The sequence below is a fragment of the Haemorhous mexicanus genome, chromosome 30 (assembly GCF_027477595.1).
Source record: "Haemorhous mexicanus isolate bHaeMex1 chromosome 30, bHaeMex1.pri, whole genome shotgun sequence".
Classification (NCBI taxonomy): Eukaryota; Metazoa; Chordata; class Aves; order Passeriformes; family Fringillidae; genus Haemorhous; species Haemorhous mexicanus.
In genome coordinates, this window is record NC_082370.1 from 2521933 (window position 1) to 2546018 (window position 24086).

The window sequence follows — 24086 nt, forward strand, 5'->3', positions numbered from 1 at the left end:
TTGTGGGGCCAGGGTGGGTTTTGTGGGGCCAGGCTGGGTTTGTGAGGCCAGGCTGGGTCTGTGGGGCCAGGCTGGGTTTGTGCTGTGATCCTGCTCTCCAAGTCAGGTGCCGCCTCCCCGCCGCACACTTTATTTGTTTAAATTTTCATGCTCGCGAATGTCTGTGACACGGGAGACAGGTTTATGGAGAGCGAAAAAAAAATGTTGACAAATGGCCCAGTAATCAACTGGAACATGCAATAAATCATTGGAGTGCCAATAACACTTCCAGGAGGAGTTGTGAAAGGTCATTACGATGCCACCATGTATCATGCAGCGCCAAACAAAGCAAACAGAACATGTTGGGAATAGGATTATGGGAGAAGCATCTGTCAGTTCTAATTAAGAATTAACTGTGGATCCTATATAAAAAGATGTGTGGTTTATTCCTATCTCCCTCCTTTTCCCACTTAGCTCTCCATTTTTCCCCTCTCCAAAATAAAACTCAATTACTCTTTAAAAACAAAAAAAGCCCTCTGTCATTTAATCTATTCAACAGCGGGAAAAACAACCCGATGTGACAAAAGAGTGCAGGCTGGCGGGGCGGGCCGGGGCTCTGCTGGCTCCTGAGCCGCTGTGGTGTGCGGGGGGCCCGGAGGGATCCCGCGAGTCCTGTGAGGCTGCGGGAGGCAGGGGATGCTCCAAGCACACAGCCCGGCCCCCCTCGCTGGCCATGGGCAAGTGCCGAGAGCTCGGAGGCTCGGCCGCTGAAAAGCTTTTGGCTGCCGATGAAGGAAATGAGACCTGAATAAGTGACAGTAAAATAAAGCAGAGGAGTTAAAGAGAGGAGAGCCCGGAGGGAAGAGGTGCAGGAAACCCATTGTCCACCACATCCTCCCTCACAGCGAGGGGCGCCCAGCAGCATCCCCCCACTTCTGTCACAAACCCCTGGGACTGTCCCCTCCGGCTGTTCCTCCTTTGGGGCTCACCCCAAGGTGACAGGAGGCACCGAGCTGCTCACCTGCCTTGAGCCCCGTGAGCAGCATCGCCTCCCTCAGTGCAGGGACCCTCCCTGGCCTCGCGAATCCCCCCAGCACCTCCTTCCTTTCACCTCTCCCCTCCTCCTGCAGCTCCCTGCTCTCTCTCTCCCCATTAATCTGAGTTGCATCCCATGGGCACCTGGCCCAGGGCTCCAGCTGAGCGGGCTCTGCAAGCACCACGCTTTGCTTTATTATTATTTTTTTTCCCCCTTTCTTCCTCTCTATATTTCCAGGCCTCATTTCTGCTTAAGTTTGCATTTCTTCTCTTTCTTTCCTTTTTTTTTTCTTTTCCTTTCTGCTGACTGAGACAAGACCGTGTCCTACTTCAACATCCCAGGATTTGTTACAACTTCAAGGTGCAGGTTTATGGCCACAGTTGTCCCGTTTATGGTACAGTTCTTCTTATGGGTTCTAATAAACTTTGTAGCTCCAGGGTGCTCTTAAATCCTGATATGAAAGATAGGGAAGAATCATTATTTAGTCCAACTAAATATAAGATGCTTCACCCTTGAAGGCTGAGGATAATGTTTCTCTCACAGGTGTGGAAGGACCCATAATTCCTGTGTACAGCAAGTGCAGCTGCAGGGGAAAATAATCCATTCTCCCCGTGGAAATAGGTGTGCTCCCACCGTGTGGGATGGGGAGAAGCAATGCCAGCTGGGATGGCACAGGCTCCCTCCAGCCCAGGGAAATGAGGTGAAAACGCAGCAGAAGCTGCAGTTAAAGGTGTGTGCTGGGTGGGAGATGCAGGGCAGTGGTGTGGGAAGGGGAATGAGGCCCATTCCCGGCAGGGGGAGGCACAGCAGGGGGGTCCCTGGGGCCCTCGGAGGGTGACACGGTGCTCAGCAGAGGCAGCGAGCTGCAAATGAACCGTTCAGGGTCACCTGGGCTCGGCTCCTCCCTCCCCCGGCAAACCCAGCAGCTCTCCCCCAAACACGGAGCCGCCGTGGCTGCAGCAACTCACCCCAGGCTGGAACAGCAACCTGCCAGGAAAGTTCTCTTTCCTCTCACTGATCCCTTGAACTGGCTGCTCAGATTTTCCGTGCTTCCCGCGGGCCTCCAGCCTGGACAGTCCCAGCCTGGACAATCCCAGCCCGACCTGGAGCCACTCCCAGCAGCCAAATGCCAGAAGGCAGAGCTGTCACCAGAAGGCAGTGGTGTCCCCGTTAGATCGTGCTCACCAGTGTAAACAATTTGGTTTAAAGCCATTAAAAAGGCAGGCCACAGCACAAGACATCAGCTTGTTCAGGTTTATGCAGGTTTTTTTGAAGGATGGATTTCCCTGAGCTCTAGGTGTCCTTATGCACAGCACAACACGTCCCAAATGCCGCCCTGAGTGCAGCTGTGGAGTGCAGGGTGCCAGGCAGGGCACCACAGGGTCAAGGACAGCCTGTGCCCCCAGGCTGGGAGCAGTGGGACCCTCCCAAATGTGCCCTTCCAGCAGCCTCTCCCTATTAATCCCGAGCGGGCTCCTCCTCAGCAGATGTTCAAGACTCAGCACTCAGGCTCACACGGAGCAACTTCCAACACAAACCATCTGGAAGAGAAAACAGCAAACTCTCAGCAGGCGATTTCCCTGCTCTGCTGCTCTGTCCCCGACCCCAAAGTCACCGGGAAGGGCTGGAGAGGCCGGGGAGACCAGCACAGGAGCAGGAGTGTGTCAGGGAGCACTCCCAGCCAGCCTGCAGCTGTCCAGGGACATGTGGCAAGGCAGCCCTGCCCCTTGGCACAGGCCAGGCCTGGCAAGGCACCCGCAGCTGCTTTGTCCCATGGAGCTGGGGGCAGCCAGAGCCAGGGGGACACAGGGCAGCTTCTCCCTCTTTGCTTTTCACCCTGGCTTTCTCCCACCTGGTAGCTTTAGCCCCCAGATGGGAAAGTCGATTGTTGTTCACCAGTTCCTGGTGTCAGGGCTGTAGCAGGGATGTTCTGGCCTCCAGCAGGTCCCAGTGCACCCGGGGTCATCCCCATCAGTGCTAACAGCCACAACAGCTGCTGGGCTTTGTAGGACTTTGTGCTACCCCTGCTGGCACTGAGAGCCCAGCTGTGGGCTGTGAGCCCCGCTGCTGGCACCTGGGATTTGCTGCTGGAGGGAGGGAGATGGACAGGAACAACTGAGGTGGGAAATGTGCATCGCCCTGGAGCACGGGGGAGCTCTGGCCGCGGGTCAGAACTGCAGCGCAGAGAGGTGTGGGTCCTGCTGCAGCGTGTGCGGGGTGGTCACAGCCGCTGGTGACAGACAGGTGTCCTGTGGGTGCCTCCCCTCCCTTTGGCCTTTTGGGGATCTCTCTGCTCCTCCGGGCTCTGCCCTTCCCGGAGAGCTCCTGCACAGCGCAGGAAATGGGGCAGGGAAAGCCGAGTCATCCATCCCCGCGCTGTGTTTCCCGAGGAGCAAGTGTGACTGTCAGGTTTACAAAAGATTGTTTATGTTCAGTGGCGTGAAATGGGGAGCGAGTGCGCGGAGCGGAGCGGGAGCGGGGGCTGACAGCGCCGCATCCATCCTCCCTGCTCGCTGCATCCATCCTCCAGCCGCATCCATCCTCCCTGCTCGCTGCATCCATCCTCCAGCCGCATCCATCCTCCCTGCTCGCTGCATCCATCCTCCAGCCGCATCCATCCTCCACGCTGCGGCGGCCAGAGCGCCGGGGCCGCTGACAGGGGCCATAAATCACCGCTGGGAGATGCTGTACCTACAGCTTACACCGCTCCCCGTGACAAACACACAATAATCCACACAGCGCAGCACTTTTTCTCCCCTCTCTCCATCCGCCGCTGGTGCTCAAGTGACGACAAGAGGAAACCTGGAAAGCCTGGATGTGTCCTGCGGGAGCGCGGCGAGGAGCGGGGCTGGCACAGCTCCGCGTCACAGCGGAGCCGGAGCCTGCTGAGGGACCAGGGTGGCAGGGACACCTTGGAGGAGGCCAGAGGAGGGCGAGTCCCCCCTGGCCAGGAGGGATCCTCTTCCCAAGCCGTGATTTTCACTCGCCACAGCCCAAGGAGGATGGGGCTGGGGTGGGTGGGATGGAGCTGGAGTGGGTGGGATGGAGCTGGGATGGGGCTGGGACAACTGGGATGGAGCTGGGCTGGGTGGGATGGGGCTGGGACAACTGGGATGGGGCTGGGGCGGGTGGGATGGGGCTGGGACAGGTGGGATGGGGCTGGGATGGGGCTAGGACAACTGGGATGGAGCTGGGGTGGGTGGGATGGGGCTGGGACAAGTGGGATGGAGGTGGGGTGGTTGGGATTGAGCTAGGGTGGGTGGGATGGAGCTGGGCTGGGTGGGATGGACCTGGGGTGGGTGGGATGGAGCTGGGCTGGTGGGATGGGGTTGGGACAACTGGGATGGAGCTGGGCTGGGTGGGATGGACCTGGGGCGGGTGGGATGGAGCTGGGCTGGTGGGATGGGGTTGGGACAACTGGGATGGAGCTGGGGTGGGTGGGATGGAGCTGGGCTGGTGGGATGGAGCTGGGACAGGTGGGATGGAGCTGGGCTGGGTGGGATGGGGCTGGGACAACTGGGATGGAGCTGGGGTGGGTGGGATGGACCTGGGGCGGGTGGGATGGAGCTGGGATGGAGCTGGGACAACTGGGATGGAGGTGGGGTGGTTGGGATGGAGCTAGAGTGGGTGGGATGGAGCTGGGGCAGGTGGGATGGAGGTGGGGTGGTTGGGATGGAGCTGGGGTGGGTGGGATGGAGCTGAGGTGGGTGGGATGGGGCCAGGGAGCGATGCCAGCCCCAGGCTCTGCAGTGTCCTGGGGATGCCAGGGGTCCGTGGTTCCTGCAGCCCGGGTGAACCTTCCCAGGCCCTTTGCTGCCCACCCAGGGTCCGTGTGAGCTGGAGAGGTGACCCAGCTGTGGCCACAGGGCCCTGGGGGAGCCCTGAGCTCCTTCTCCTGTGAAATCTCCCAGCACAGAGGTTCCAGCCTGGCCACCTCACCCAGGCTCCCTCCTGGCACCTGGAAGTGGAAACAATCCCCAAAGAAGGAGAAGGAAAGGCAGGAGGCAGCAGTGCTGCCACCACCCCGGGCTGTGATTTGCGAGGGAACAGGAAGGAGAGAGGCCTATCTGGTTGGACAACCCTTAAATCAATGTATCCTAATTAACAAAAGATCTAATTCATCAAAGTGACAGCAACTCTATTTATATCACCTCCTTCCATGGGGGCTGCTGGGGGTTTAGGCTTGGGGATTTTTCTCCCTTCCCTTTTCTGACAGCTTTATCTTTCCCACACACATTTTAATTTTCCCTTTCTGGGGGAGAAGGACTGATAGTGAAGCTTTCCTCGGGAATATGGACATTTAATTGACATTTTCTGCCTCACCCTCAAAATAGCGGGATATGTGGGGGGAGCTGGGAAGGAGAGGTTGTCTTAGAGAGGTGCAGGTCTGATTTGGACGGGGAAGAAACCGCTGACAGGTGAGCAGGGGGGGTGCAAAATGTAGTCAGATCCTGCAAGCGAGGACTATGCTCTGAAAATACCCGCAGCAGGAACCGTGGTCATACAGGGATCTTGGCTTTCGCTTGGAAAAGCAAACCCTGAGAGCTTGACAACGCGCTGGCTGACACCTTAAATCTTGAAGTGCATAAAAAGAAACCCAACTGTTTTGTTTTGTTTTAATATCTGGAACCTCGTGGTTTGGGGGCCGGGAGCGCGGGAGGCGGAATTGCCGTATAAATACCGGGCCCGTGGCAGCGCAGAATTGCTCCGCTGCTCTCAGCGGGCTCGCGCTCGGGAGGAGCCAGGCTGGGACGTGATATAGGAACACAAAAATAGTAATAATAGTAATGAATCCCTGCTCAGCCACTCCTCCCACGGCAGAGCAGGAGCAGCAAGCCAAGCTGCAGAACGCAAGCCGCGTGAAGAGGAAGCTTGGGATAAAAAATTGCCAAACCGAACCAAACCAAACCAAACCAAACCAAACCAAACCAAACCAAACCAAACCAAACCAAACCAAACCAAGCCACGGCAGCCCTGCTCTGAATCGCAGCGTGCTCAGAGCACACAGAACAGGAGATGAAAGGGCCATAAAATGGAGCTGTGGCTGGCGGCTGCAGCAGCTCATCCATCCTGGAGAGCCGGGTACCTGCGCCTCCCGGAGCCTCAACTTCTGATGAACCAACGCGCTGCCGAGCGCATTTATATGCAAAGGCGTATAATATGTCCCCTGTATCTAATTATCTGTCAACCTGAGGCAGTTTGTTTTCCAAATCGGCCTCTCGGCTGTGACTTTATGAGGTCGTAAAGAAAACGGTGCCACTCTCGCACCGGAGCGCCGGGAGAGCCTGGATCAACAAATTACCATCTTTAATGGTGTCTGCTCTGCCAGCCCTGCCCTCCGGCGTGGCCCGGCACAAAGAGCCCTGGCACGGGCAGCCCCAGAGCCTGGGCAGCCCCGAACCCAGCACAGCCCCTAGGCAGGCCCAGCCCCTGGGAATCCACACGGTTCCCAGTGCTGGATGGGGCAGGGAGGGCAGGAGTGACCCCTGCAGGAGTGACCCCCACAGGAGTGACCCCCGTGCTGCCCTGGTGCTGGATAGGGCAGGGAGGGCAGGAGTGACCCCCACAGGAGTGACCCCCACAGGAGTGACCCCCGTGCTGCCCTGGTGCTGGATAGGGCAGGGAGGGCAGGAGTGACCCCCACAGGAGTGACCCTCACAGGAGTGACCCTCACAGGAGTGACCCTCACAGGAGTGACTCCTGTGCTGCCCTGGTGCTGGATAGGGCAGGGAGGGCAGGAGTGACCCCCGCAGGAGTGACCCTCACAGGAGTGACCCTCACAGGAGTGACCCCCACAGGAGTGACCCCCGTGCTGCCCTGGTGCTGGATGGGGCAGGGAGGGCAGGAGTGACTCTCACAGGAGTGACCCTCACAGGAGTGACCCCCGCCGGAGTGACCCCCACAGGAGTGACCCCCGTGCTGCCCTGGTGCTGGATGGGGCAGGGAGGGCAGGAGTGACCCCTGCAGGAGTGACCCCCGTGCTACCCTGGTGCTGGATAGAGCAGGGAGGGCAGGATTGACCCTCACAGGAGTGACACTCACAGGAGTGACCCCCACAGGAGTGACCCCTGTGCTGCCCTGGTGCTGGATGGAGCAGGGAGGGCAGGAGTGACCCCCACAGGAGTGACCCCCACAGGAGTGACCCCCGCAGGAGTGACCCCTGTGCTGCCCTGGTGCTGGATGGGGCAGGGAGGGCAGGAGTGACCCCCACAGGAGTGACCCCCGTGCTGCCCTGGTGCTGGATAGGGCAGGGAGGGCAGGAGTGACCCCCACAGGAGTGACCCCCACAGGAGTGACCCCCGTGCTGCCCTGGTGCTGGATAGGGCAGGGAGGGCAGGAGTGACCCCCACAGGAGTGACCCTCACAGGAGTGACCCTCACAGGAGTGACCCTCACAGGAGTGACTCCTGTGCTGCCCTGGTGCTGGATAGGGCAGGGAGGGCAGGAGTGACCCCCGCAGGAGTGACCCTCACAGGAGTGACCCTCACAGGAGTGACCCCCACAGGAGTGACCCCCGTGCTGCCCTGGTGCTGGATGGGGCAGGGAGGGCAGGAGTGACTCTCACAGGAGTGACCCTCACAGGAGTGACCCCCGCCGGAGTGACCCCCACAGGAGTGACCCCCGTGCTGCCCTGGTGCTGGATGGGGCAGGGAGGGCAGGAGTGACCCCTGCAGGAGTGACCCCCGTGCTACCCTGGTGCTGGATAGAGCAGGGAGGGCAGGATTGACCCTCACAGGAGTGACACTCACAGGAGTGACCCCCACAGGAGTGACCCCTGTGCTGCCCTGGTGCTGGATGGAGCAGGGAGGGCAGGAGTGACCCCCACAGGAGTGACCCCCACAGGAGTGACCCCCGCAGGAGTGACCCCTGTGCTGCCCTGGTGCTGGATGGGGCAGGGAGGGCAGGAGTGACCCCGCAGGAGTGACCCCTGTGCTGCCCTGGTGCTGGATGGGGCAGGGAGGGCAGGAGTGACCCCCACAGGAGTGACCCCCGTGCTGCCCTGGTGCTGGATGGGGCAGGGAGGGCAGGAGTGACCCCCTGTCGCCACATTTCTCTTCACAGAGAAAAGCAAGGCACAATTCTTCCCAAGAATATTTCAGGGTTTCACATTCTCTGAACCTCAGAGAAAGGAAAAACAGTTCTTATCTCATTTACTGCTCCTGTGCTGTTCACAAGTGGGAGATTGTTGACCTGAAGGGAATTGATCACTGGATTTTGGCATGTTTTGATTCACTGACCCCCTGGATCCAGGTGTGTGTGAGCTGGGACTGTCAGGACAGTCACGAGATTCTGTGCAGTGGAGTGCTTGGCAGATTCAGTTTAGATGTAATATAGTATAGAATAATATAGTATAATAAAGTAATTAATTAGCCTTCTGATTAAATGGAGTCCTCCTCATCATTCCTTCCTTCCTCAGGGGCAGAAATATCCACTATAACCCCCGTGCTGCCCCTCGCCCTCCTCTGGCCCCATGGACACGTCCCAAAGTTTGGCAGGAGCTGGTGAGCTCCAGCCTGCTGGCTGGGAGAGCAGCACCACCACGCCACGGATTCCTCTGCCCACGCTGCTGCTGTGATTAATGATGGAAAGGAATTAAAAAGAAGGAAAAAAAAAAAAACACAAAAAAAAAAGAGCGAGGGAGAGGGGAGGGGAGCGGGTCAACAGCTGAGTGCAAGGCAAGTCGCTAGACAGGGAGTAATTAAGATACTTGGGTAAATATGATTAATAAGCTCAAACTGGCAGGGTGTGCAGTAAACAAGGGCTAACCAGATGGTACCCTTTCCTTTCTGACAATGCTGCAAGCTTTGTGAAAATAGGAAGGAAGGCTCTGGATCCTCCCAGAGAGCTCGGGAGGAGGGAGGATTCAGCACAGGGCCAGGGCAGTGAATCACCTGATAGGAATGAGAGACATTTCCCCCTCCATCACATCCCGGCCAGGGACTGGGAAAACAGTGAGACATGGATCGAACACAGGGCTGAGCCCTGAGCTGGGAGCTGCTGGGAGCTGCTGGGAGCTGCTGGGACCTGCTGGGACCTGCTGGGACCTGCTGGGACCTGCTGGGACCTGCTGGGAGCTGCTGGGAGGGCACTGAGCACCTCGGGCCAGCCCTGGCCAGGAGGTCATGCCCGGCCAGGGCTGGTCAGAAATTTCTCCCCAAAACACTTCCCTGTCAGGAGATGCCATTTCACCAAAGGTGAAACATTTGAGGAAATGCGCTGATTTTGATGAAATTGCATTTGGAAAGAAAAATCAAAGGAGAAAATCATTTCGATAAGGCCAAAGCATTTGAGTGTGACCTTTCAGGAATTAAATGGCATAGGGTTTTTTTCCATTTCAAAAAGCATTTTGTTTCAATGTTATATATATAGAAATATATCTGTAAGAACTGCTGAAGCCAGAATGAAATGTTGTGATTATCCCAACATGTGATGATACATTTCCCCCAGTGCAATACTACATGAAATTAAGCCCAAATATCCTTCTGCTCTGAAACCTGGAACATCAGAGCAGCAGGACAATGTGTTCAGCTCTCAGAACTATCTGTTTGCACTGGACTATTTACTCTCCAGCACTTTGGAAATAAAAAATTTGCCAAGTAGCCCCAGGTATTAATGATTGACTAAATCAGCACTTGACTTTTGGCTTCTTCAGGACAAGGATTCTCCTTTTTCCCAGCTGAAAAGTTCCCAGTGATAATGAGAACAGCAAATGTTTTGTCTCCACAGGAGATGAGCAGAACACAGGGCGTGGGAGGAACTCTCGGGTTCCCGGAGATGGCTCCAGCTTCCCCCAGTGCTGCTTTTCCCACATTTCACTCTTTTCACCACAGGTGAGGCGTCTCAGTGCTGCAGTGAACTTCTCCTGGGCTGGGAGGTTGTCCCTCAGCTGATCCGAGGTCACTTCTGGTGTGTGGCTGCCAGGGCAGGGGACGGTGCCACATTTGTCACACCAGTGCAGGGCTGGGAGGGCCTGTGGATGCTTCCAGTGTGAAAAATGCAATGAGGTTTGTTGGGAGGCTGCAGGAATAGCCAGTGGCTCGAGGAGGTGGGGTAGGGATTAAAGATAAAGAAGAAATTTCAGCTCATTGGCAGGACACATATTTTTCCAATATAAAAGCAAATGGGGGAACCCTTAAATAAATTGACTCTATAAAAACGTCCCTTTGTATTACCGCCTCACCTTTTCAGGGGGAAAACACCAAGGTTTATTCTCATGGATCCAGAATAAAAATATCAGGGCTGCTTTGTAATTTCCCAGAGCCACTGAGCAGTCCAGAGCTATTTAAAAGCCACAGGCCCCCCTCAGCACCCAGGAGCAGCTGCCATGGAATTACAAGTCCTCGTCACAAGTGAGGAGAAACAAGTTGTGGCATTTAGGAAAGGTCTGCAAAAATAGGTGTCAGACCTTAACTAATAGTGATTGTCCTTCCATTCTGCTGTAATTTACATTTAATTCACACATTTCATTTCCATTTAAAATATGATTAGAGTGTTTTGAAGCACATCTCACCTGTCCCCTCCGATTAGGGTGGGATGGGAATAACACGGAGCAGCAGGAGCCAGGCTGGGCTTGGCTGCAGGATGGGAAACACACGCTGCTTCCAAAAGCAGGAGCACTTCCACAAACACCTCCTGGGCAGGGGCAGAGGGGCAGACAGACAGACACAGCCCTGCCCCACCTTCCTGCTGCTCCCACAGGGTTTTAAGCACCAGCTGAGAAGGTTTCACACCTTCCACCAGCTCCAAGCCCATCCAGCCTGGACTTGGACCCTCCCAGGGATGGATGGAGCAGCCAGGGCCTCACCACCCTCACAGGGCACAATTTCCCTCCTCCTGCCCAGGCCTTCCAGAGGATTTTTTTGAGCACAAAAAGTCCTGGCTCAGAAATAAATCAGGCAGGCCCTCCCCAGCCCGTGCTGAGCCCGCCCCCGGAGCGCCGCAAAGGCAGGAAGGCGCTGATTAATATCTGCTACGTGGAGGGGAAAACAACAACCCCGTAAACAGTATTATTAACCCATGGGCTGGCAATAAATCAGTGTGAGAAGGTGACCTCAGCAATGCTGGAGTAATCCTGTGTGTCAGGGTAAATTTATGAGGCCAATTTTATTGGCCTGTATGACCCAGGCTCCTTGGAGATGTCTCAGTAACAAATCCAATCCATATCATTTATTAGCTTTGCACAGTGTCAGCTCGGAGCACGGGAGGGATCCCATTAAATCCTACTGCTCCCTCTGCCAACCGTGGGCACAAAGAAGCTGTGGGATCATTGTTGGCTGCCAGGATGCCCCCATTGAGGAATCTGCTCTCCATCCCTGCAGCTTCCCAGGCTGGAAGTGCCGGGGTTGGGTTTGGCCATCGGGTCCTTGCCCTTCCTCACCTGTGCTGGGCTGGCCGTGGGACAGGGGTGACAGAGGTGGGGACAGAGGTCTCCTTCTCAACCTCCCAGGTGCTGGATGAGGATCTGGTGGCCCTGGGAGCTGCTGCTGGGCCAGGGAAGGCGCAGGGTCCCAGCTGAAGGGATATTTGAACAGATCTCTGGTGGGAAGGGGCACACGAAGGGATTTCAGAGCTGTTGGTGGCTGAAACTCCTCCCTCCAGGAGGGAAGGGATGCTCTGGCTGGGCCCTGCAGGCAGTGGCCAAAAATCCTCCATTTGAGGGCACTTGGGGACCTGGTGGTGACGTGTGTGTGGTGCCAAGCGCCCTGCTGGTGACAGGAGCAGTTGTGCCTTGGCAGCAGCACCTCTGGGTCTGCTCCCTGTTGGCCAAGCAGGGCCGGGTGGAGCAGTTTGAGGCTGTTTGACTGTCCCTGTCATCATAAGGTTTACGGATGGTTAATTTATTCTTTATAGCACAGTCATTGATGGCTGTTAAATCACAAATGAGAGCCAATAAAGGGTGAATTGCAGCTGAAATTACACTGTTTATATGACAGCAGAGTGCTGGCTAAAAGATTCATATGCCGCTGATGAAGTACGTTATAAATTTTAATTACCATAGTTTGTACAAATGACATGTTTGAAATGCTATTGAGTAATGTGACCCTGATAATGAAACTATAAAATAAATCATTAACTTTCTGAATGAGCTTTTTTATTTCCATGCTACATGAAGTAAACTTTCCAATTTATTCCATTGCAGTCTTCTTCTGAAAAAAACGTGCAGAGAGAAGAGTCACAAAGCTCCCCTCCACTCTGAGGGACGCTGACAAGCAAAGCAGAGGAGGGATGAGTGGGACCATGCTGGAAAGGATGTCAGAAGAGTGGCCAAAGCCAAGCAAAGCCCCAGAGTGCCTGGTTAATGCGGGATGATGCTGTGCTCCTGCAGCTACAGCCAGCTTAGCTGAGGGAGAGCAAAGATAAGAGCAGGGCTTGAGAACCAGCTCCGAAGAGCCATAAAAACCACAGGCACAGAAGAGAGAAAATCTCCATTAAAGCCAGGCTGTGATTACAACTGGCTGGCTGGCCAGGGCTCTGCAGCCCGAGCTGCTGGACAGGGCCCTGCTCTCCCCTGGGAGCTCCCCTTGGAGCCAGAGCCAGGGTCCCTGAGCCCTGCTGGTTCCACCCAGCAGCTGAGACAATTCCCTGGATGGCAGAGAGGAGCCGAGCTGCAGCCAGGGGGGATTTCTCAGGAGCCTCCCCAGGAAAGGCAGCACAAGCTGGGCACTCACTGTCCGTCTGCTCAGCCAGACAAGGGGATGTTCTGAACCCTCTGCAAGGCACTGGAATCAGGATTTTACCTTCTTATATTGCCATGTGTTGTTTTTTACGGGACACAGGGCACGAAACAAGATGGGAGCATGCCAGAGGTTCATTCCCACCCCTCTGCAGAGGGTGTTGCAAAGCACTGTGTACCCTGCTCCTGTGTGCCCACGCTGACCCATCCCAGGGCAGGAACAAAGGGCTCCTCCTTCCCCTCAGCCTCTGCCAGAAAATCCACCAGCTCTGGGGCTCTGCCCCCTCGTCAGCACCGCTGGCTTCTTGCTCATCCCCTTGGTTAACCTTTAATTAGGAACCTGTTCTTTGCCCACCTGGGGCTGGCTGTGAGCCTCTCCTGCTCCCCAGCTCCCCACTCGGTGTGAGCAGCGTGCCCGTGTCCCAGGGCAGACAAAAGGTGGCAGTGGGAGTCTCCAAACAACCAGCTTGGGAAGGAGGGGGAAGGGCCCCTGTGACATTTCCAGCTGGGGATGCAGTGGGAGGGTGCAGGTCAAGGGCTCAGGCTGCAGCAGATGAGGTCATTGATGAGCCCTAACGAGGTTTGTGGTTCTTTGTGCAGAGCTGGAGATGGATCTCATCGTCCCTGTGTGCAAGGGACTCCCTGTCCATGGTGAATCCCTGGTTGGGTGCCCCTAAATCAGGCAGAGGGTGTTTGCCCGTGGGGTGGGCAGCGTGGGCACCCACTGCTGCACAAACCTGTGGCACAGCCACCCTGGCACGAGCCACAGCCACCCCCACCCCTCTGGGCAGGCCTCACTGGCCCCGTGTCCTCCCCAGCAGTGTTTGGAGCTCAGGACTGTAACGCCCACTTTTGTCTTATCAGCCTCACTGAAAATATTCCCAAGCAGGCTGCTCATGCCGCACTACTTACCATTAAAAGAAAGGACCACATTATTGCTGTTATAAACCATTGATTAAGGTTTATAATAGCAATAATCCCCTCGAAATTCATTGTTACTGCAGTTAATGACCAGTTTATTAGAGCGTTAACCATCCTTGGCAATGGGCTGAGTCGTTTAATGCTGGTAACGACCAATTTCTCAAGGGTTATTGCTTAAATAACAAGCCTTTGTTAGATATATGTTCCCCCACCAGATACTGCTCCAGCTGGAACCTTCTCCTGTGAAATAATTGTTAATTATTTCCTCCAAGTTTTGCCGCCATGTCTCAAAGTTTTAGGTGGGAAGGGTTGCTGAGGGCACAGAGTGCCAGAGATGCTGAGGGCTGAGGCTGCCTGACGTGAGGGGACACAGCCAGAGACACTGGAGCCGTCACTGAGGGCTGTGGGAGCTGTGCTTGGTGAGGTTTCTTCCCTCTTCTGTCACCCAGGAGTGTCCCAGCCCTGGGCACGGCCACCCCCTGAGCCCCAGCTCAAGCTGGTGTTACAGATGGATACTGAGATGATTGGCTCTCACAATTAAAGATAACTATTGTGTGAATATCAATAAAAGCTTTAGTGATGCACAGTTATGTTATTGTAGTTTAGATGCCCTCTGTTCTCCCCACAGTTCCCTTTCCCCCCTGTATTGTTGCCATCAGACAGCCTGGGCTGTCCAGGACAGGTACAAAGAAGCTGCACAGGTGTGCCTTACCTGGGGCAGCTGGGAATGGCAAAGCTCAGGGGGTGCTTAGGGGGTGGGCATGGCAACACCTGAGCTCCAATCCAGTGACAAAGCAGTCTGCACTGATAAATGGCAAAGAAGAGCTGAGTGACAGACTTTGGGAGGGCCAGGGCTGGCTGATGCAGCCCCAGGGGTACAAAAGCCTGAGCATCCCTCCTGAGGATGAACCAGCCCCGTGGTGTGCACGAGGGGCAGTTCCCAGCCCTGCAGCTTTTTCCTCATGTAGCCCTTTGCTGTATTTTTGTCAAGGTTTAATAAACCTCTTTAAATTTTCAAAGTGAGCAGTTGTTTCTCACACCGGGAGCAGGGAATGTGCAAGGATGAGCCCCGGGCTCCCAGGCACTGCCACGAGCCACCCGAGAAGGGCGAGAGCCACCAGAGCTGTCCCTGCTCCCCCCCAACATTAATTTGATGCGAGCGTCTCGCGGCGCTAACGATGTCCTATCGTGTCACGTTAGTGCCATGCCTCTAACAGCGCTGCGGGGCTGACACCACATGAAAGGTACAGACACAGTTACCCTTTCATTGTGTCATATTAGCAAAAAGAAATCCTGCTACAGCAGCAGGCTGACACGGAGCAGCGGCGCATCCCCGGCAGCGGGGCCGGACTGGCAGCTCCCGGGCTCCAGCCCGCTGCCAGGCCTGGGTGTTCACCAGGAAATCATGGAAGGAGGATCCTCTGGTGGGCTTCCAGCAGTGCCACCCTGCTGACAGACGTGCAGCCCCTCTCCCCTGGGCACAGCCCCCTCCTGGGCACTGCTGGGAGGTGGCCGTGGGGTGGGACAGGCTGTGCTGCCATGATGCACTCACTGCCAGCTCCTCACCCTCTCTCAGCTGTCTCTGACAGCCTTCTGGGTTTGGCTGTGCAAAAGGGCATCCCCCCATAGCTCCCTCAGAAAAGTTACATTTCCATAGCAAATTAAATTTCAGGCTTTCCTCTCTCTTGTTAAGAAAGGCAAAGATAATCTCGATTTGAGGAATTGGTTGAAGCCTGAGCGGTGTTAGGGTTGGTTTTGGTGCTCGCCTCCCTCCTTTTACTCTTTGTTCCCACGTTTGTGGGGTCTTTGAGGTGTCATTGGGGAAAAAAAATGAGGAAAAGGGAAGGAGGGATTACTCCAAAATCTGTGAGAACTGTAAGTGGTTCTGGCAGTGAGCTGCTGATCTTCTCCCACGATGCTTCAGGCTCCTTCAAACCCTAACAGAAATTAAATACAAAATCTGAATTTCTTCCCCCCTCTCTGCGACAGAATGAGGATTTTCTCTCTCCCCCATGGGGCAGAGCTCTCCCTGGTACCAGGCAGCTCTGGGATGGGCTCGGGATGGGGGAAGCAAGGCTGGGCTCTGCTGGTCCAGCCAGGCTGGGGCTGTCTCTGCTCCCTGTCACAACTGCTGCGGGGATTTGTGCGAGCATCCGTGTTATTTTAGAGATAATGTGAGCAGAGTGGAGCATGTCACAGGATAATGGTCTCCTGCTGCTAGGCTGTTCTTGGCATTTATCAAAAAATGACACCAGAGGGAATATGCTCAAGGGAGCCGAGGTGTCGATTCGATGACTGCTATTTCGTGATAAAAGTTAACAGAAATAAAAACGAATTAGTCACAAAACAGCTTATTTATAGCAGTGCCTGGCCCAGGAGGGGATCCCTGGGAAAGGCAGGGCAGTGGTGCTCACACTGCTGGGAGGAACAGGCTGCACCCCAAAAGTGCCCTGGAGCAAACCAAACAGGGCAGCATGCCCTGGGTTTCACTCTTGTCCCTCCTGCTTTGTGCCTCAGCAAATACCCCCAGACCCTTCTGCACCGAGCTTCCACAACAAAACACTTCCCTCTTTGGCCTAAAACCAAATATTCTGAGCAAAATGTTTCGATGTTGCCTGTGTTTATACACGGCTGTGGGGGTGGGAGCTGGATGGGGCTGGGATCATGTGTGGGGCTGTGGACAGAGCTGGGATCATGTGTGGGGCTGTGGACAGAGCTGGGATCATGTGTGGGGCTCTGGAAGGAGCTGGGATCATGTGTGGGGCTGTGGATGGAGCTGGGATCATGTGTGGGGCTCTGGACAGAGCTGGGATCATGTGTGGGGCTGTGGAAGGAGCTGGGATCATCTGTGGGGCTGTGGATGGAGCTGGGATCATGTGTGGGGCTCTGGACAGAGCTGGGATCATGTGTGGGGCTGTGGAAGGAGCTGGGATCATGTGTGGGACTGTGGATGGAGCTGGGATCATGTGTGGGGCTGTGGACAGAGCTGGGATCATGTGTGGGGCTGTGGACGGAGCTGGGATCATGTGTGGGGCTGTGGAAGGAGCTGGGATCATGTGTGGGGCTGTGCAAGGAGCTGGGATCATGTGTGGGGCTCTGGACAGAGCTGGGATCATGTGTGGGGCTCTGGACAGAGCTGGGATCATGTGTGGGGCTGTGGAAGGAGCTGGGATCATGTGTGGGGCTGTGGATGGAGCTGGGATCATGTGTGGGGCTGTGGATGGAGCTGGGACTCTGCACTGGGCTCTGGATGAAGCTGGGACCCTGCTCTGGTCTCCAGACAGAGCTGGGACCCCACACTGGGCTCAGCTGTGCTGATGGAACTCCCAGCTCCAGGGATGCAGCCTGAGTGGGAGCAGGAAAAAAGGGCAGAACACAGGAAAAAAGGTCAGGCTTTGCTGTAATGGCTAAAAATGTCAGCCATGGGCCTGGTGTAAATGAATTATCCTGGCTGGAGCCATCTGTCCTGGTTGCTGCAGCGGGTTAAGCTGAAGCTGTTGAAGGAAGAGGGTGGGATCTGGGTCTCCAGCCCAGCTCCCTGAAGCTCAGGGCTTCCCCTTTATCAAGGTGACCAAACCCAGGGGTCATTGCTGCTGGGGCCAAGTTCTGGTGCGTTTCCAGCAGGACACTCTGGGTTTGTTATCTCAGCTGTGGGCAGGAGCAGAGCACTGGGAGGAGGAGAAGGAGGCAGGAGAAGGACGTGGCAGCACCTGGGCTGGCTGGGCCTGCGTGCAGGAAACAACAGGGGCCACGGGGGATGCATCCTCCTCTCCACCTCCCTGTTATTCCAGCCATAAATCCCAGTGACCAGCTTGAACTTTTCTCAATTGACATGTTTACAAGGGAAGCCCGCATTTGACAGGAAAATTAAGCATATCAATCACTTAACGAGGTCGTTAATGAATGGCTCTCAGATCTCTCTGATTCTGTGCCTGGTAGCACAGTTTATTGATCAAGCTTTTTGGCCGGGCCAGATGTTGCCGTGCCTTGATCCTCGGAGCCGGGCCCTGGGCAGGGTTTAGCGAGGGGTCATTCTCTCCAGCAGACCCCAGGTTCCCTTTTCTGTCTCTGTTTTCTCTTCCTTTCTCTCCCAGTTGCAGAACAAAGGGAGCAGATGCGGGCTCGGGGCCCCTCACACCCACTCCGACATATGGAAGTGATCTCCTCTGTCTCTGTAATTACACAGGAGCTGCTCTGCAACGGCTCCAGCTTTTATTGCACAGAAACCAACCCAGTCCTCCATAAAACATCTTTATGGCTTCTTCTCCAGGGGCTCCTTGGCCGGGTCCTGGCAGGTATAAAGGCGAGCAGGACCCCCAGCAGCCGGCAGGGACCCCAGGCAGGACAGAGGGAGGAAGGCTGAGGGGAGGTGTGGCCGTGGGAAGGGGCAGCCAGAGCTCCCAGTAAGAACCAGCAGCTCTTGGAAGGCAGCAGAGAGCACAAAATAACCCTGAAGCCTTCGTGGGATTCGTGACCCCTGACTGTGTTTGCCTCCCCAGCCCTGGGGGTGCCCAAAGCCCACCTGGGCAGGGTTTGTCAAAGCCCCCTTTGCACACCCCAAGGACACTGGTGGGCTGGGAACGGCTGGGGACACTGGTGGGGACACTGGTGGGGACACTCCCACCCATTTCTCTGCTGGGAACAAAGCTGAGTCCCCACATCCAGCTCTGCAGGAGGGATTTGCAGGTCCTGTGTCCCAGGAGGGGCTGCTGGTGGTCCCCACGGTGCCAAACAGCCCTTCCTGGGCTGGGCTCAGGTGAGGAGCAGCTGCCAGGGACAGCCCAGAGCCCCTCCATCCCCCCTGGCACCTGGGATCAGGGCATAAAGTGTGTTTTGGATGTGCTGTCAGCTTGTTTTCAGGAGGGGCTGATGAAACAATGCAGGAGTCACTGTGCAATCTAATGGAGTAAAAATAAAAAAAAAAACCTCTTATAGTGCAACATGAATAGTCCAAAATGCAAAGATGACAATTTAAGTGTTTAAAATGTACTCAAGGTAATTCCAAACAAATTTCAAAGCCATTTCAGCCTATAAAACCCCTCAGTTAAATCACTGGTTATATGGTGGCAGTGCTTATGTTGCAAAATATCCCTGGCATGAAAGGGAAACTTTAAAAAATTGCCCGTTAATCCTTATAAATTACTTATTAGTGCTGCAGAGCTGGAGCTGGAGGAGCCTCCCGAGGAAGGCCAGGCTGTTGGGGCACTTCTTGCTGGGCTCTGTGAGGAGCAGCTGGGGCTGGCTTTGATTTGCCGGGCTCTCCAAGGCATTGATGTTCTTCCAAGGCGTGACATCAGCGCTGATGTCATGGCACAGCTCCGGCTCCATCCCTGCCGCTCTCCAGGAGCCTCCCCCTCCTCCCAGCCTCTTCGAGGGAGCCAAAAACCTGTCCTGCTGCCCCCACGCCGGGGGCTGGGGGAATTGCTGCCCAGGGATGGAGGGGAGGGGGCTCAGACCCTGGCTGGCTGCTCCAGGGGAGGTGGGATCCATTCCGTGGCTGCGTCTCAGGGATGCAAATCCCCGCGCTGGGTGTCCGTGTTTCCCACCCTGCCGGTGGATTAAACCCTCTGGAAAGAGTGCTTGCAAGGAAAATGAAAGTTTATTCCCTTCCCCGAGCTTCTGGGCTCCCAACTTTCCTCCTGTGTGTTTGTGCCCTGATTTGAGGAAGCGACACCATCTCTCGCTCGCTCTCTTCTCTCGCTCTTTTCCTTTCACCAAACAGATGTAACTATTTATTCCTTATGTCCCAGTTTTCCTGTAATTTCATAAAGTGCAAATTTGCTGTCCTGCTCCCAAATGCCGAGTCGGTGGTTTGTCATAACAGTCATCAGTAACTGTCGCTTTCTGCCTGGGGCTTAATTAACCCACTCTCTCATTAGCATGTCCATGCAGTTGTAAGGAATGAAAGCCTGATTATTTTCTACAACAGTCGCAGCCAATTACTGCACTGAAATGGAACCACATTAATCAAATCTTTAGTACAGTGGCAAATTCAGAGATATCAGATTGCAAAAGACTGCAAACCTAATATGTCACTGTCAGCGGAGCTACGCAGGCATTTAGCGAATTGCATTAAATAGATGGCTCCGCTGAAACCGCATGAATTTAATATGTGATGGGATCTGGAAGCTATTAGTGTGACATGGCAAAGCACTGGGAGCTTGGCAGCTCTGGACTTTATCCATGAACTCAGGAAACTCATGTAAAAACTTGTGTGTGTGTGAGTGTGTGTGTGTGCAGCAAAATGTCTCGTCGGCTGGAGGAGAAGGCTCGGGCGAGGAGAAACGTGAGGAGAGCTGGAAATGCTCAGCACATCACAGTGGGCCTGCCTGCTGTCCCAGCCCTGAGCAGAGCTGGGGCCAGAGAGGGTCCCTGTGGCAGGACAGGGGACACGGCCACGCCCGGGAGCTGCTCTGGCAGGAGATCGGTGCCAGAGCCTCGGGAATCGCGCTGGGGCACTGGGACATGGCCCTGGGGTGGTGACAGGTTGTGGTCATGGCCCTGCCACGGTGACAGGGCATGGACACAGCCCTGCCATGGTGACAGAGCGTGGATGTGGCCCTGACATGGTGACAGCCCTGGACATGGCCCTGACATGGTGACAGGGCATGGACATGGCCCTGCTGTGGTGACAGGGTGTGGTCACAGCCCTGCCACAGTGACAGGGAATGGACATGGCCTTGACATGGTGACACACCATGGACATGGCCCTGCCATGGTGACAGAGCATGGACATGGCCCTGCCACAGTGACAGAGCATGGATATGGCCCTGACGTGGTGACAGAGCATGGACATGGCCCTGACGTGGTGACACACCATGGACACAGCCCTGCTATGGTGACAGGGCATGGATATGGCCCTGACGTGGTGACAGAGCATGGACATGGCCTTGACATGGTGACACACCATGGACATGGCCCTGACGTGGTGACAGAGCATGGACATGGCCCTGACGTGGTGACACACCATGGACACAGCCCTGCTATGGTGACAGGGCATGGACATGGCCCTGACATGGTGACAGAGCATGGACATGGCCTTGACATGGTGACACACCATGGACATGGCCCTGCCACAGTGACAGAGCATGGACATGGCCCTGACGTGGTGACACACCATGGACATGGCCTTGACATGGTGACACACCATGGACATGGCCCTGCCATGGTGACAGAGCATGGACATGGCCCTGCCATGGTGACAAAGCATGGACATGGCCCTGATGTGGTGACACACCATGGACACAGCCCTGACGTGGTGACAGGGCATGGACATGGCTCTGCTATGGTGACAGGGCATGGACATGGCTCTGCTATGGTGACAGGGCATGGATATGGCCCTGTCACAGTGACACACCATGGACACAGCCCTGCTGTGGTGACAACCACGGACACAGCCCTTCTGTGGTGACATATCATGGACAGGGCCCCGCCACGGTGACAGGCCATGGACATGGCCCTGCCGAGGTGAAAGCACGGACACTTCTCTGTCACAGTGACACCCCACGACCCAGGAATCACATGCAGAGCTCTGGGCACTGTGCAGACACCCCAGGGTGGGCTCTGGGGCTGCTGCACCAGGAATGTCCCCCCAGGACCCCCAGGTTCCTGCTGTCCCTGTCTCTCCCAGCTCCTGTGTCCCCAGGTGCTGGCACTGCAGCCACCCCTGCCTCAGCCCTGCTCCCTCCTGCAGTGCCCTGCTCCCTGCCAGGCTGGCAGCTCTCAAGGGCTCTCCCTGCTTCACCACGCTGGCTCCAGCAGCTCCTGCTGGAAACTGCTCCTCTTCCTCCCTCCTGGCAGCTCCTCCAGGTTCAGAGGCTGCCCAGGTGGCAGTGCCAGGGCTGTCACAGCAGCAAGGAGTGGGCTCCAGCTCGGGCACCCGCTCAGGGGCACTTCCAGCTCTGCTCAGAGACACTTCCAGCTCTGAGACACCTCCAGCTCTGCTCAGAGAAACTTCCAGCTCTGCTCAGGGGCACTTCCAGCTCTGAGACACCTCCAGCTCTGCTCTGAGACACTTCCAGCTCTGCTCAAGGGCATTTCCAGCTCTGCTCAGAGACATTTCCAGCTCAGAGACACTTCTAGCTCTTCTCAGGGGCATTTCCAGCTCTGCTCAGGGGCACTTCCATCTCTGAGACACTTCCAGCTCTGCTCAGAGAAACTTCCAGCTCTGCTCAGGGGCATTTCCAGCTCTGCTCAGAGACACTTCCAGCTCTGCTCAGAGACACTTCCATCTTTGAGACACTTCCAGCTCTGCTCAGGGGCACTTCCAGCTCTGAGACACTTCCAGCTCTGCTCAGAGGCACTTCCAGCTCTGCTCTTAGCATGCCCACAAATCCATGATCCTCAGGCCTCAGCACACTCCCAGCTCCCACAGACACCCGTTCTGCAGGGCTCAGGGAGGTGTGGCAGTGACCAGAGGACAGGCACTCTCCAAAGCACCCCCTGATCACAGGGCTGGGGTGTCCTGTCCCCTCCAGCTCCTCCTGCACCTCCTTGACCCTAAGCAGCTCCTTTCCCCTGGGCTGGTGGCCAAGAGCACTGGCTCTGGGTGGCAGCATCCCCTTCCCACCAGGAGAAAGGCAGAGGAGGAGGAGGAGGAAGTTTTGTCAGAGCCACAGCCAAGGGCTCCTTGGTAAATCCTCCCATGCTCCTACCAGTGGTGGTGGGAAATTCCAGCTGAGCCACAGCAAATCGTGGGATCTCCTGGGCTGAGGGACCCCAAGGATCTCTGAGAGCAGCTCAGAAACACCCCAGTGACCCCTCCCTGTGTCTGGGATTGTTAGATCAGCAGTGATTCGTGTAAAATAAAACCATCAGTCTCTGTACAAACACTCCTTGACCTCAGGCAGGTTTGGGACAGGGTCGCTGGCACAGAGTGCCAGGAAACCCAGATTTTGTTCCCTTTTTTAGTCCAATCTTCCTTCCTCTGCCAGGCTCAAAGCCCAGCAGCCTCCTGGGCAGGGCCCATCCCGGGATGCAGGACAGCCCCGGGAAGAGCCTCCCCAGCAGCACCTGCCCCGTGGTGTCCCCTGGTGTCCCCTGGTGTCCCCTGGTGTCCCCTGGTGTCCCAGCAGGGCCGGAGCAGGCGCTGCCAGCGGTGACAGATGAGGCTGCAGAGTCAGGGGCTGCTCTTACACAAACTGCCTTCATCAGCAGCTCGCTGCTCCCATCAGTTAATCTTCCTGCAAACGGTGCTCTCCCGGAGCAGGGGCACGTCTCCTCCCCCAGCCACCTCATCTACCAGCTCGTTTATGCACACATGCTCCGAGGGGTTTTTTAGAGATATATATATATGTTTTTTTCTGAGCAATCAATCTGTGCGGCGAGGAGCTGCAACTGAATTTAAATACCAGGGTTTTCATTATCTCCAGCACAGGGAAGAGAAAGGGGGGAGAGGGACATTGAAAATAGAGGGGAATAAATTCCAATCTCTTGAACAATATATCTGAAGGTGTGCAGATTTCTGCAGCCTGATGATGCCAAGGGTATTACACCAAATCTTCTCCTGCAGGAGGAATATATTGGGAGAGGAGATTGCAGAGAGCATTTGGCTGCATGTTTGCTGTCCTTCCCCTGCCTTGCATGCACTGGAGCAGCCTGCAGGGAGCTCGTGGCATTTGCAGGGTGTTCCCTTTTGGAGAGCCCCAAAGGGCCTGGTCCTGCTCTGCCACGATCTTTGAGGAAATGCTCAAGATGTGAACGTGATGTGAAATTCTTGAGTGTGAGTGGTTCCTCTCCACAGCCCAAAGCAGGGTCTGCTGCTGCTCTTGTCTGGTTTTACAGCCCCATTCCCCTCCCTGGAGCTGCTGCAGCAGTGTCAGGTGGATTTGCTGGAGTAGGAGTTCCAGAGGGGAAAACAGCTTCGCATGAGTTAAAATTTCCAGGGCTGGAAGATCACAAGAAGTGCTCTGAGTTCAGACACGTTTCAGGTGAAGCTCCAGGGGAGTCTTTCCCAGAATCAACACAAAATGCCTGTTCTGCAAAACGTGGAGAGATCCCAGGAGGACGGGTCCTCTGCTGGGAACAGCCTCCTGTGCAGCGGGAGAAGAAACTCAGATTGCACCCAAAGACGTCCCTAAAATGTCACTTCTCCTCCCTGAGGATGGTTTGTCAGGAGGAAGGCACCTGGGGGGTGGCACAGGGGTCCCACGTGGGCTCTGGCCCCAGCAGCCCCCAGAGATCTGATATTAAATATGATATTAAATAAACTTTGCAGGGGCAGCTCTGAGGCCCTGGGCAGGAGCTCCTGCAGGGGCTCCTCCTCGGCAAGGGGCTGGACCCCTCCGTGGGGACAGGCCTGGGGACAGGCCTGGGGACAGTCCTGCACGCCAGGGGATGCTGCAGCACCAGGGGCAGGAGCAGGCAGGGCTGGTCCCCTCACCCAGGTACCCCAAAGGAGCAGGGCAGGCTCTGCCCCGGGGCTCTGCACCCCCAGCCCCCCTTCCTCCACCCCCCTGCACCTTCCCCAGCCTCTTCC

The 24086-nt window shown here is 55.9% G+C and overlaps 1 long non-coding RNA gene across 1 annotated transcript; it reads right to left on the bottom strand.

Annotated features, from left to right (window-relative positions):
• Window positions 1-494: 494 nt before the first annotated feature.
• Window positions 495-2108, bottom strand: LOC132339943 (uncharacterized). The gene is made up of 2 exons (XR_009489745.1): window positions 1984-2108; window positions 495-1466 (listed from the first exon to the last, which is right to left on the bottom strand). It is a non-coding gene; the product is annotated as an uncharacterized LOC132339943 (long non-coding RNA).
• Window positions 2109-24086: the final 21978 nt, after the last annotated feature.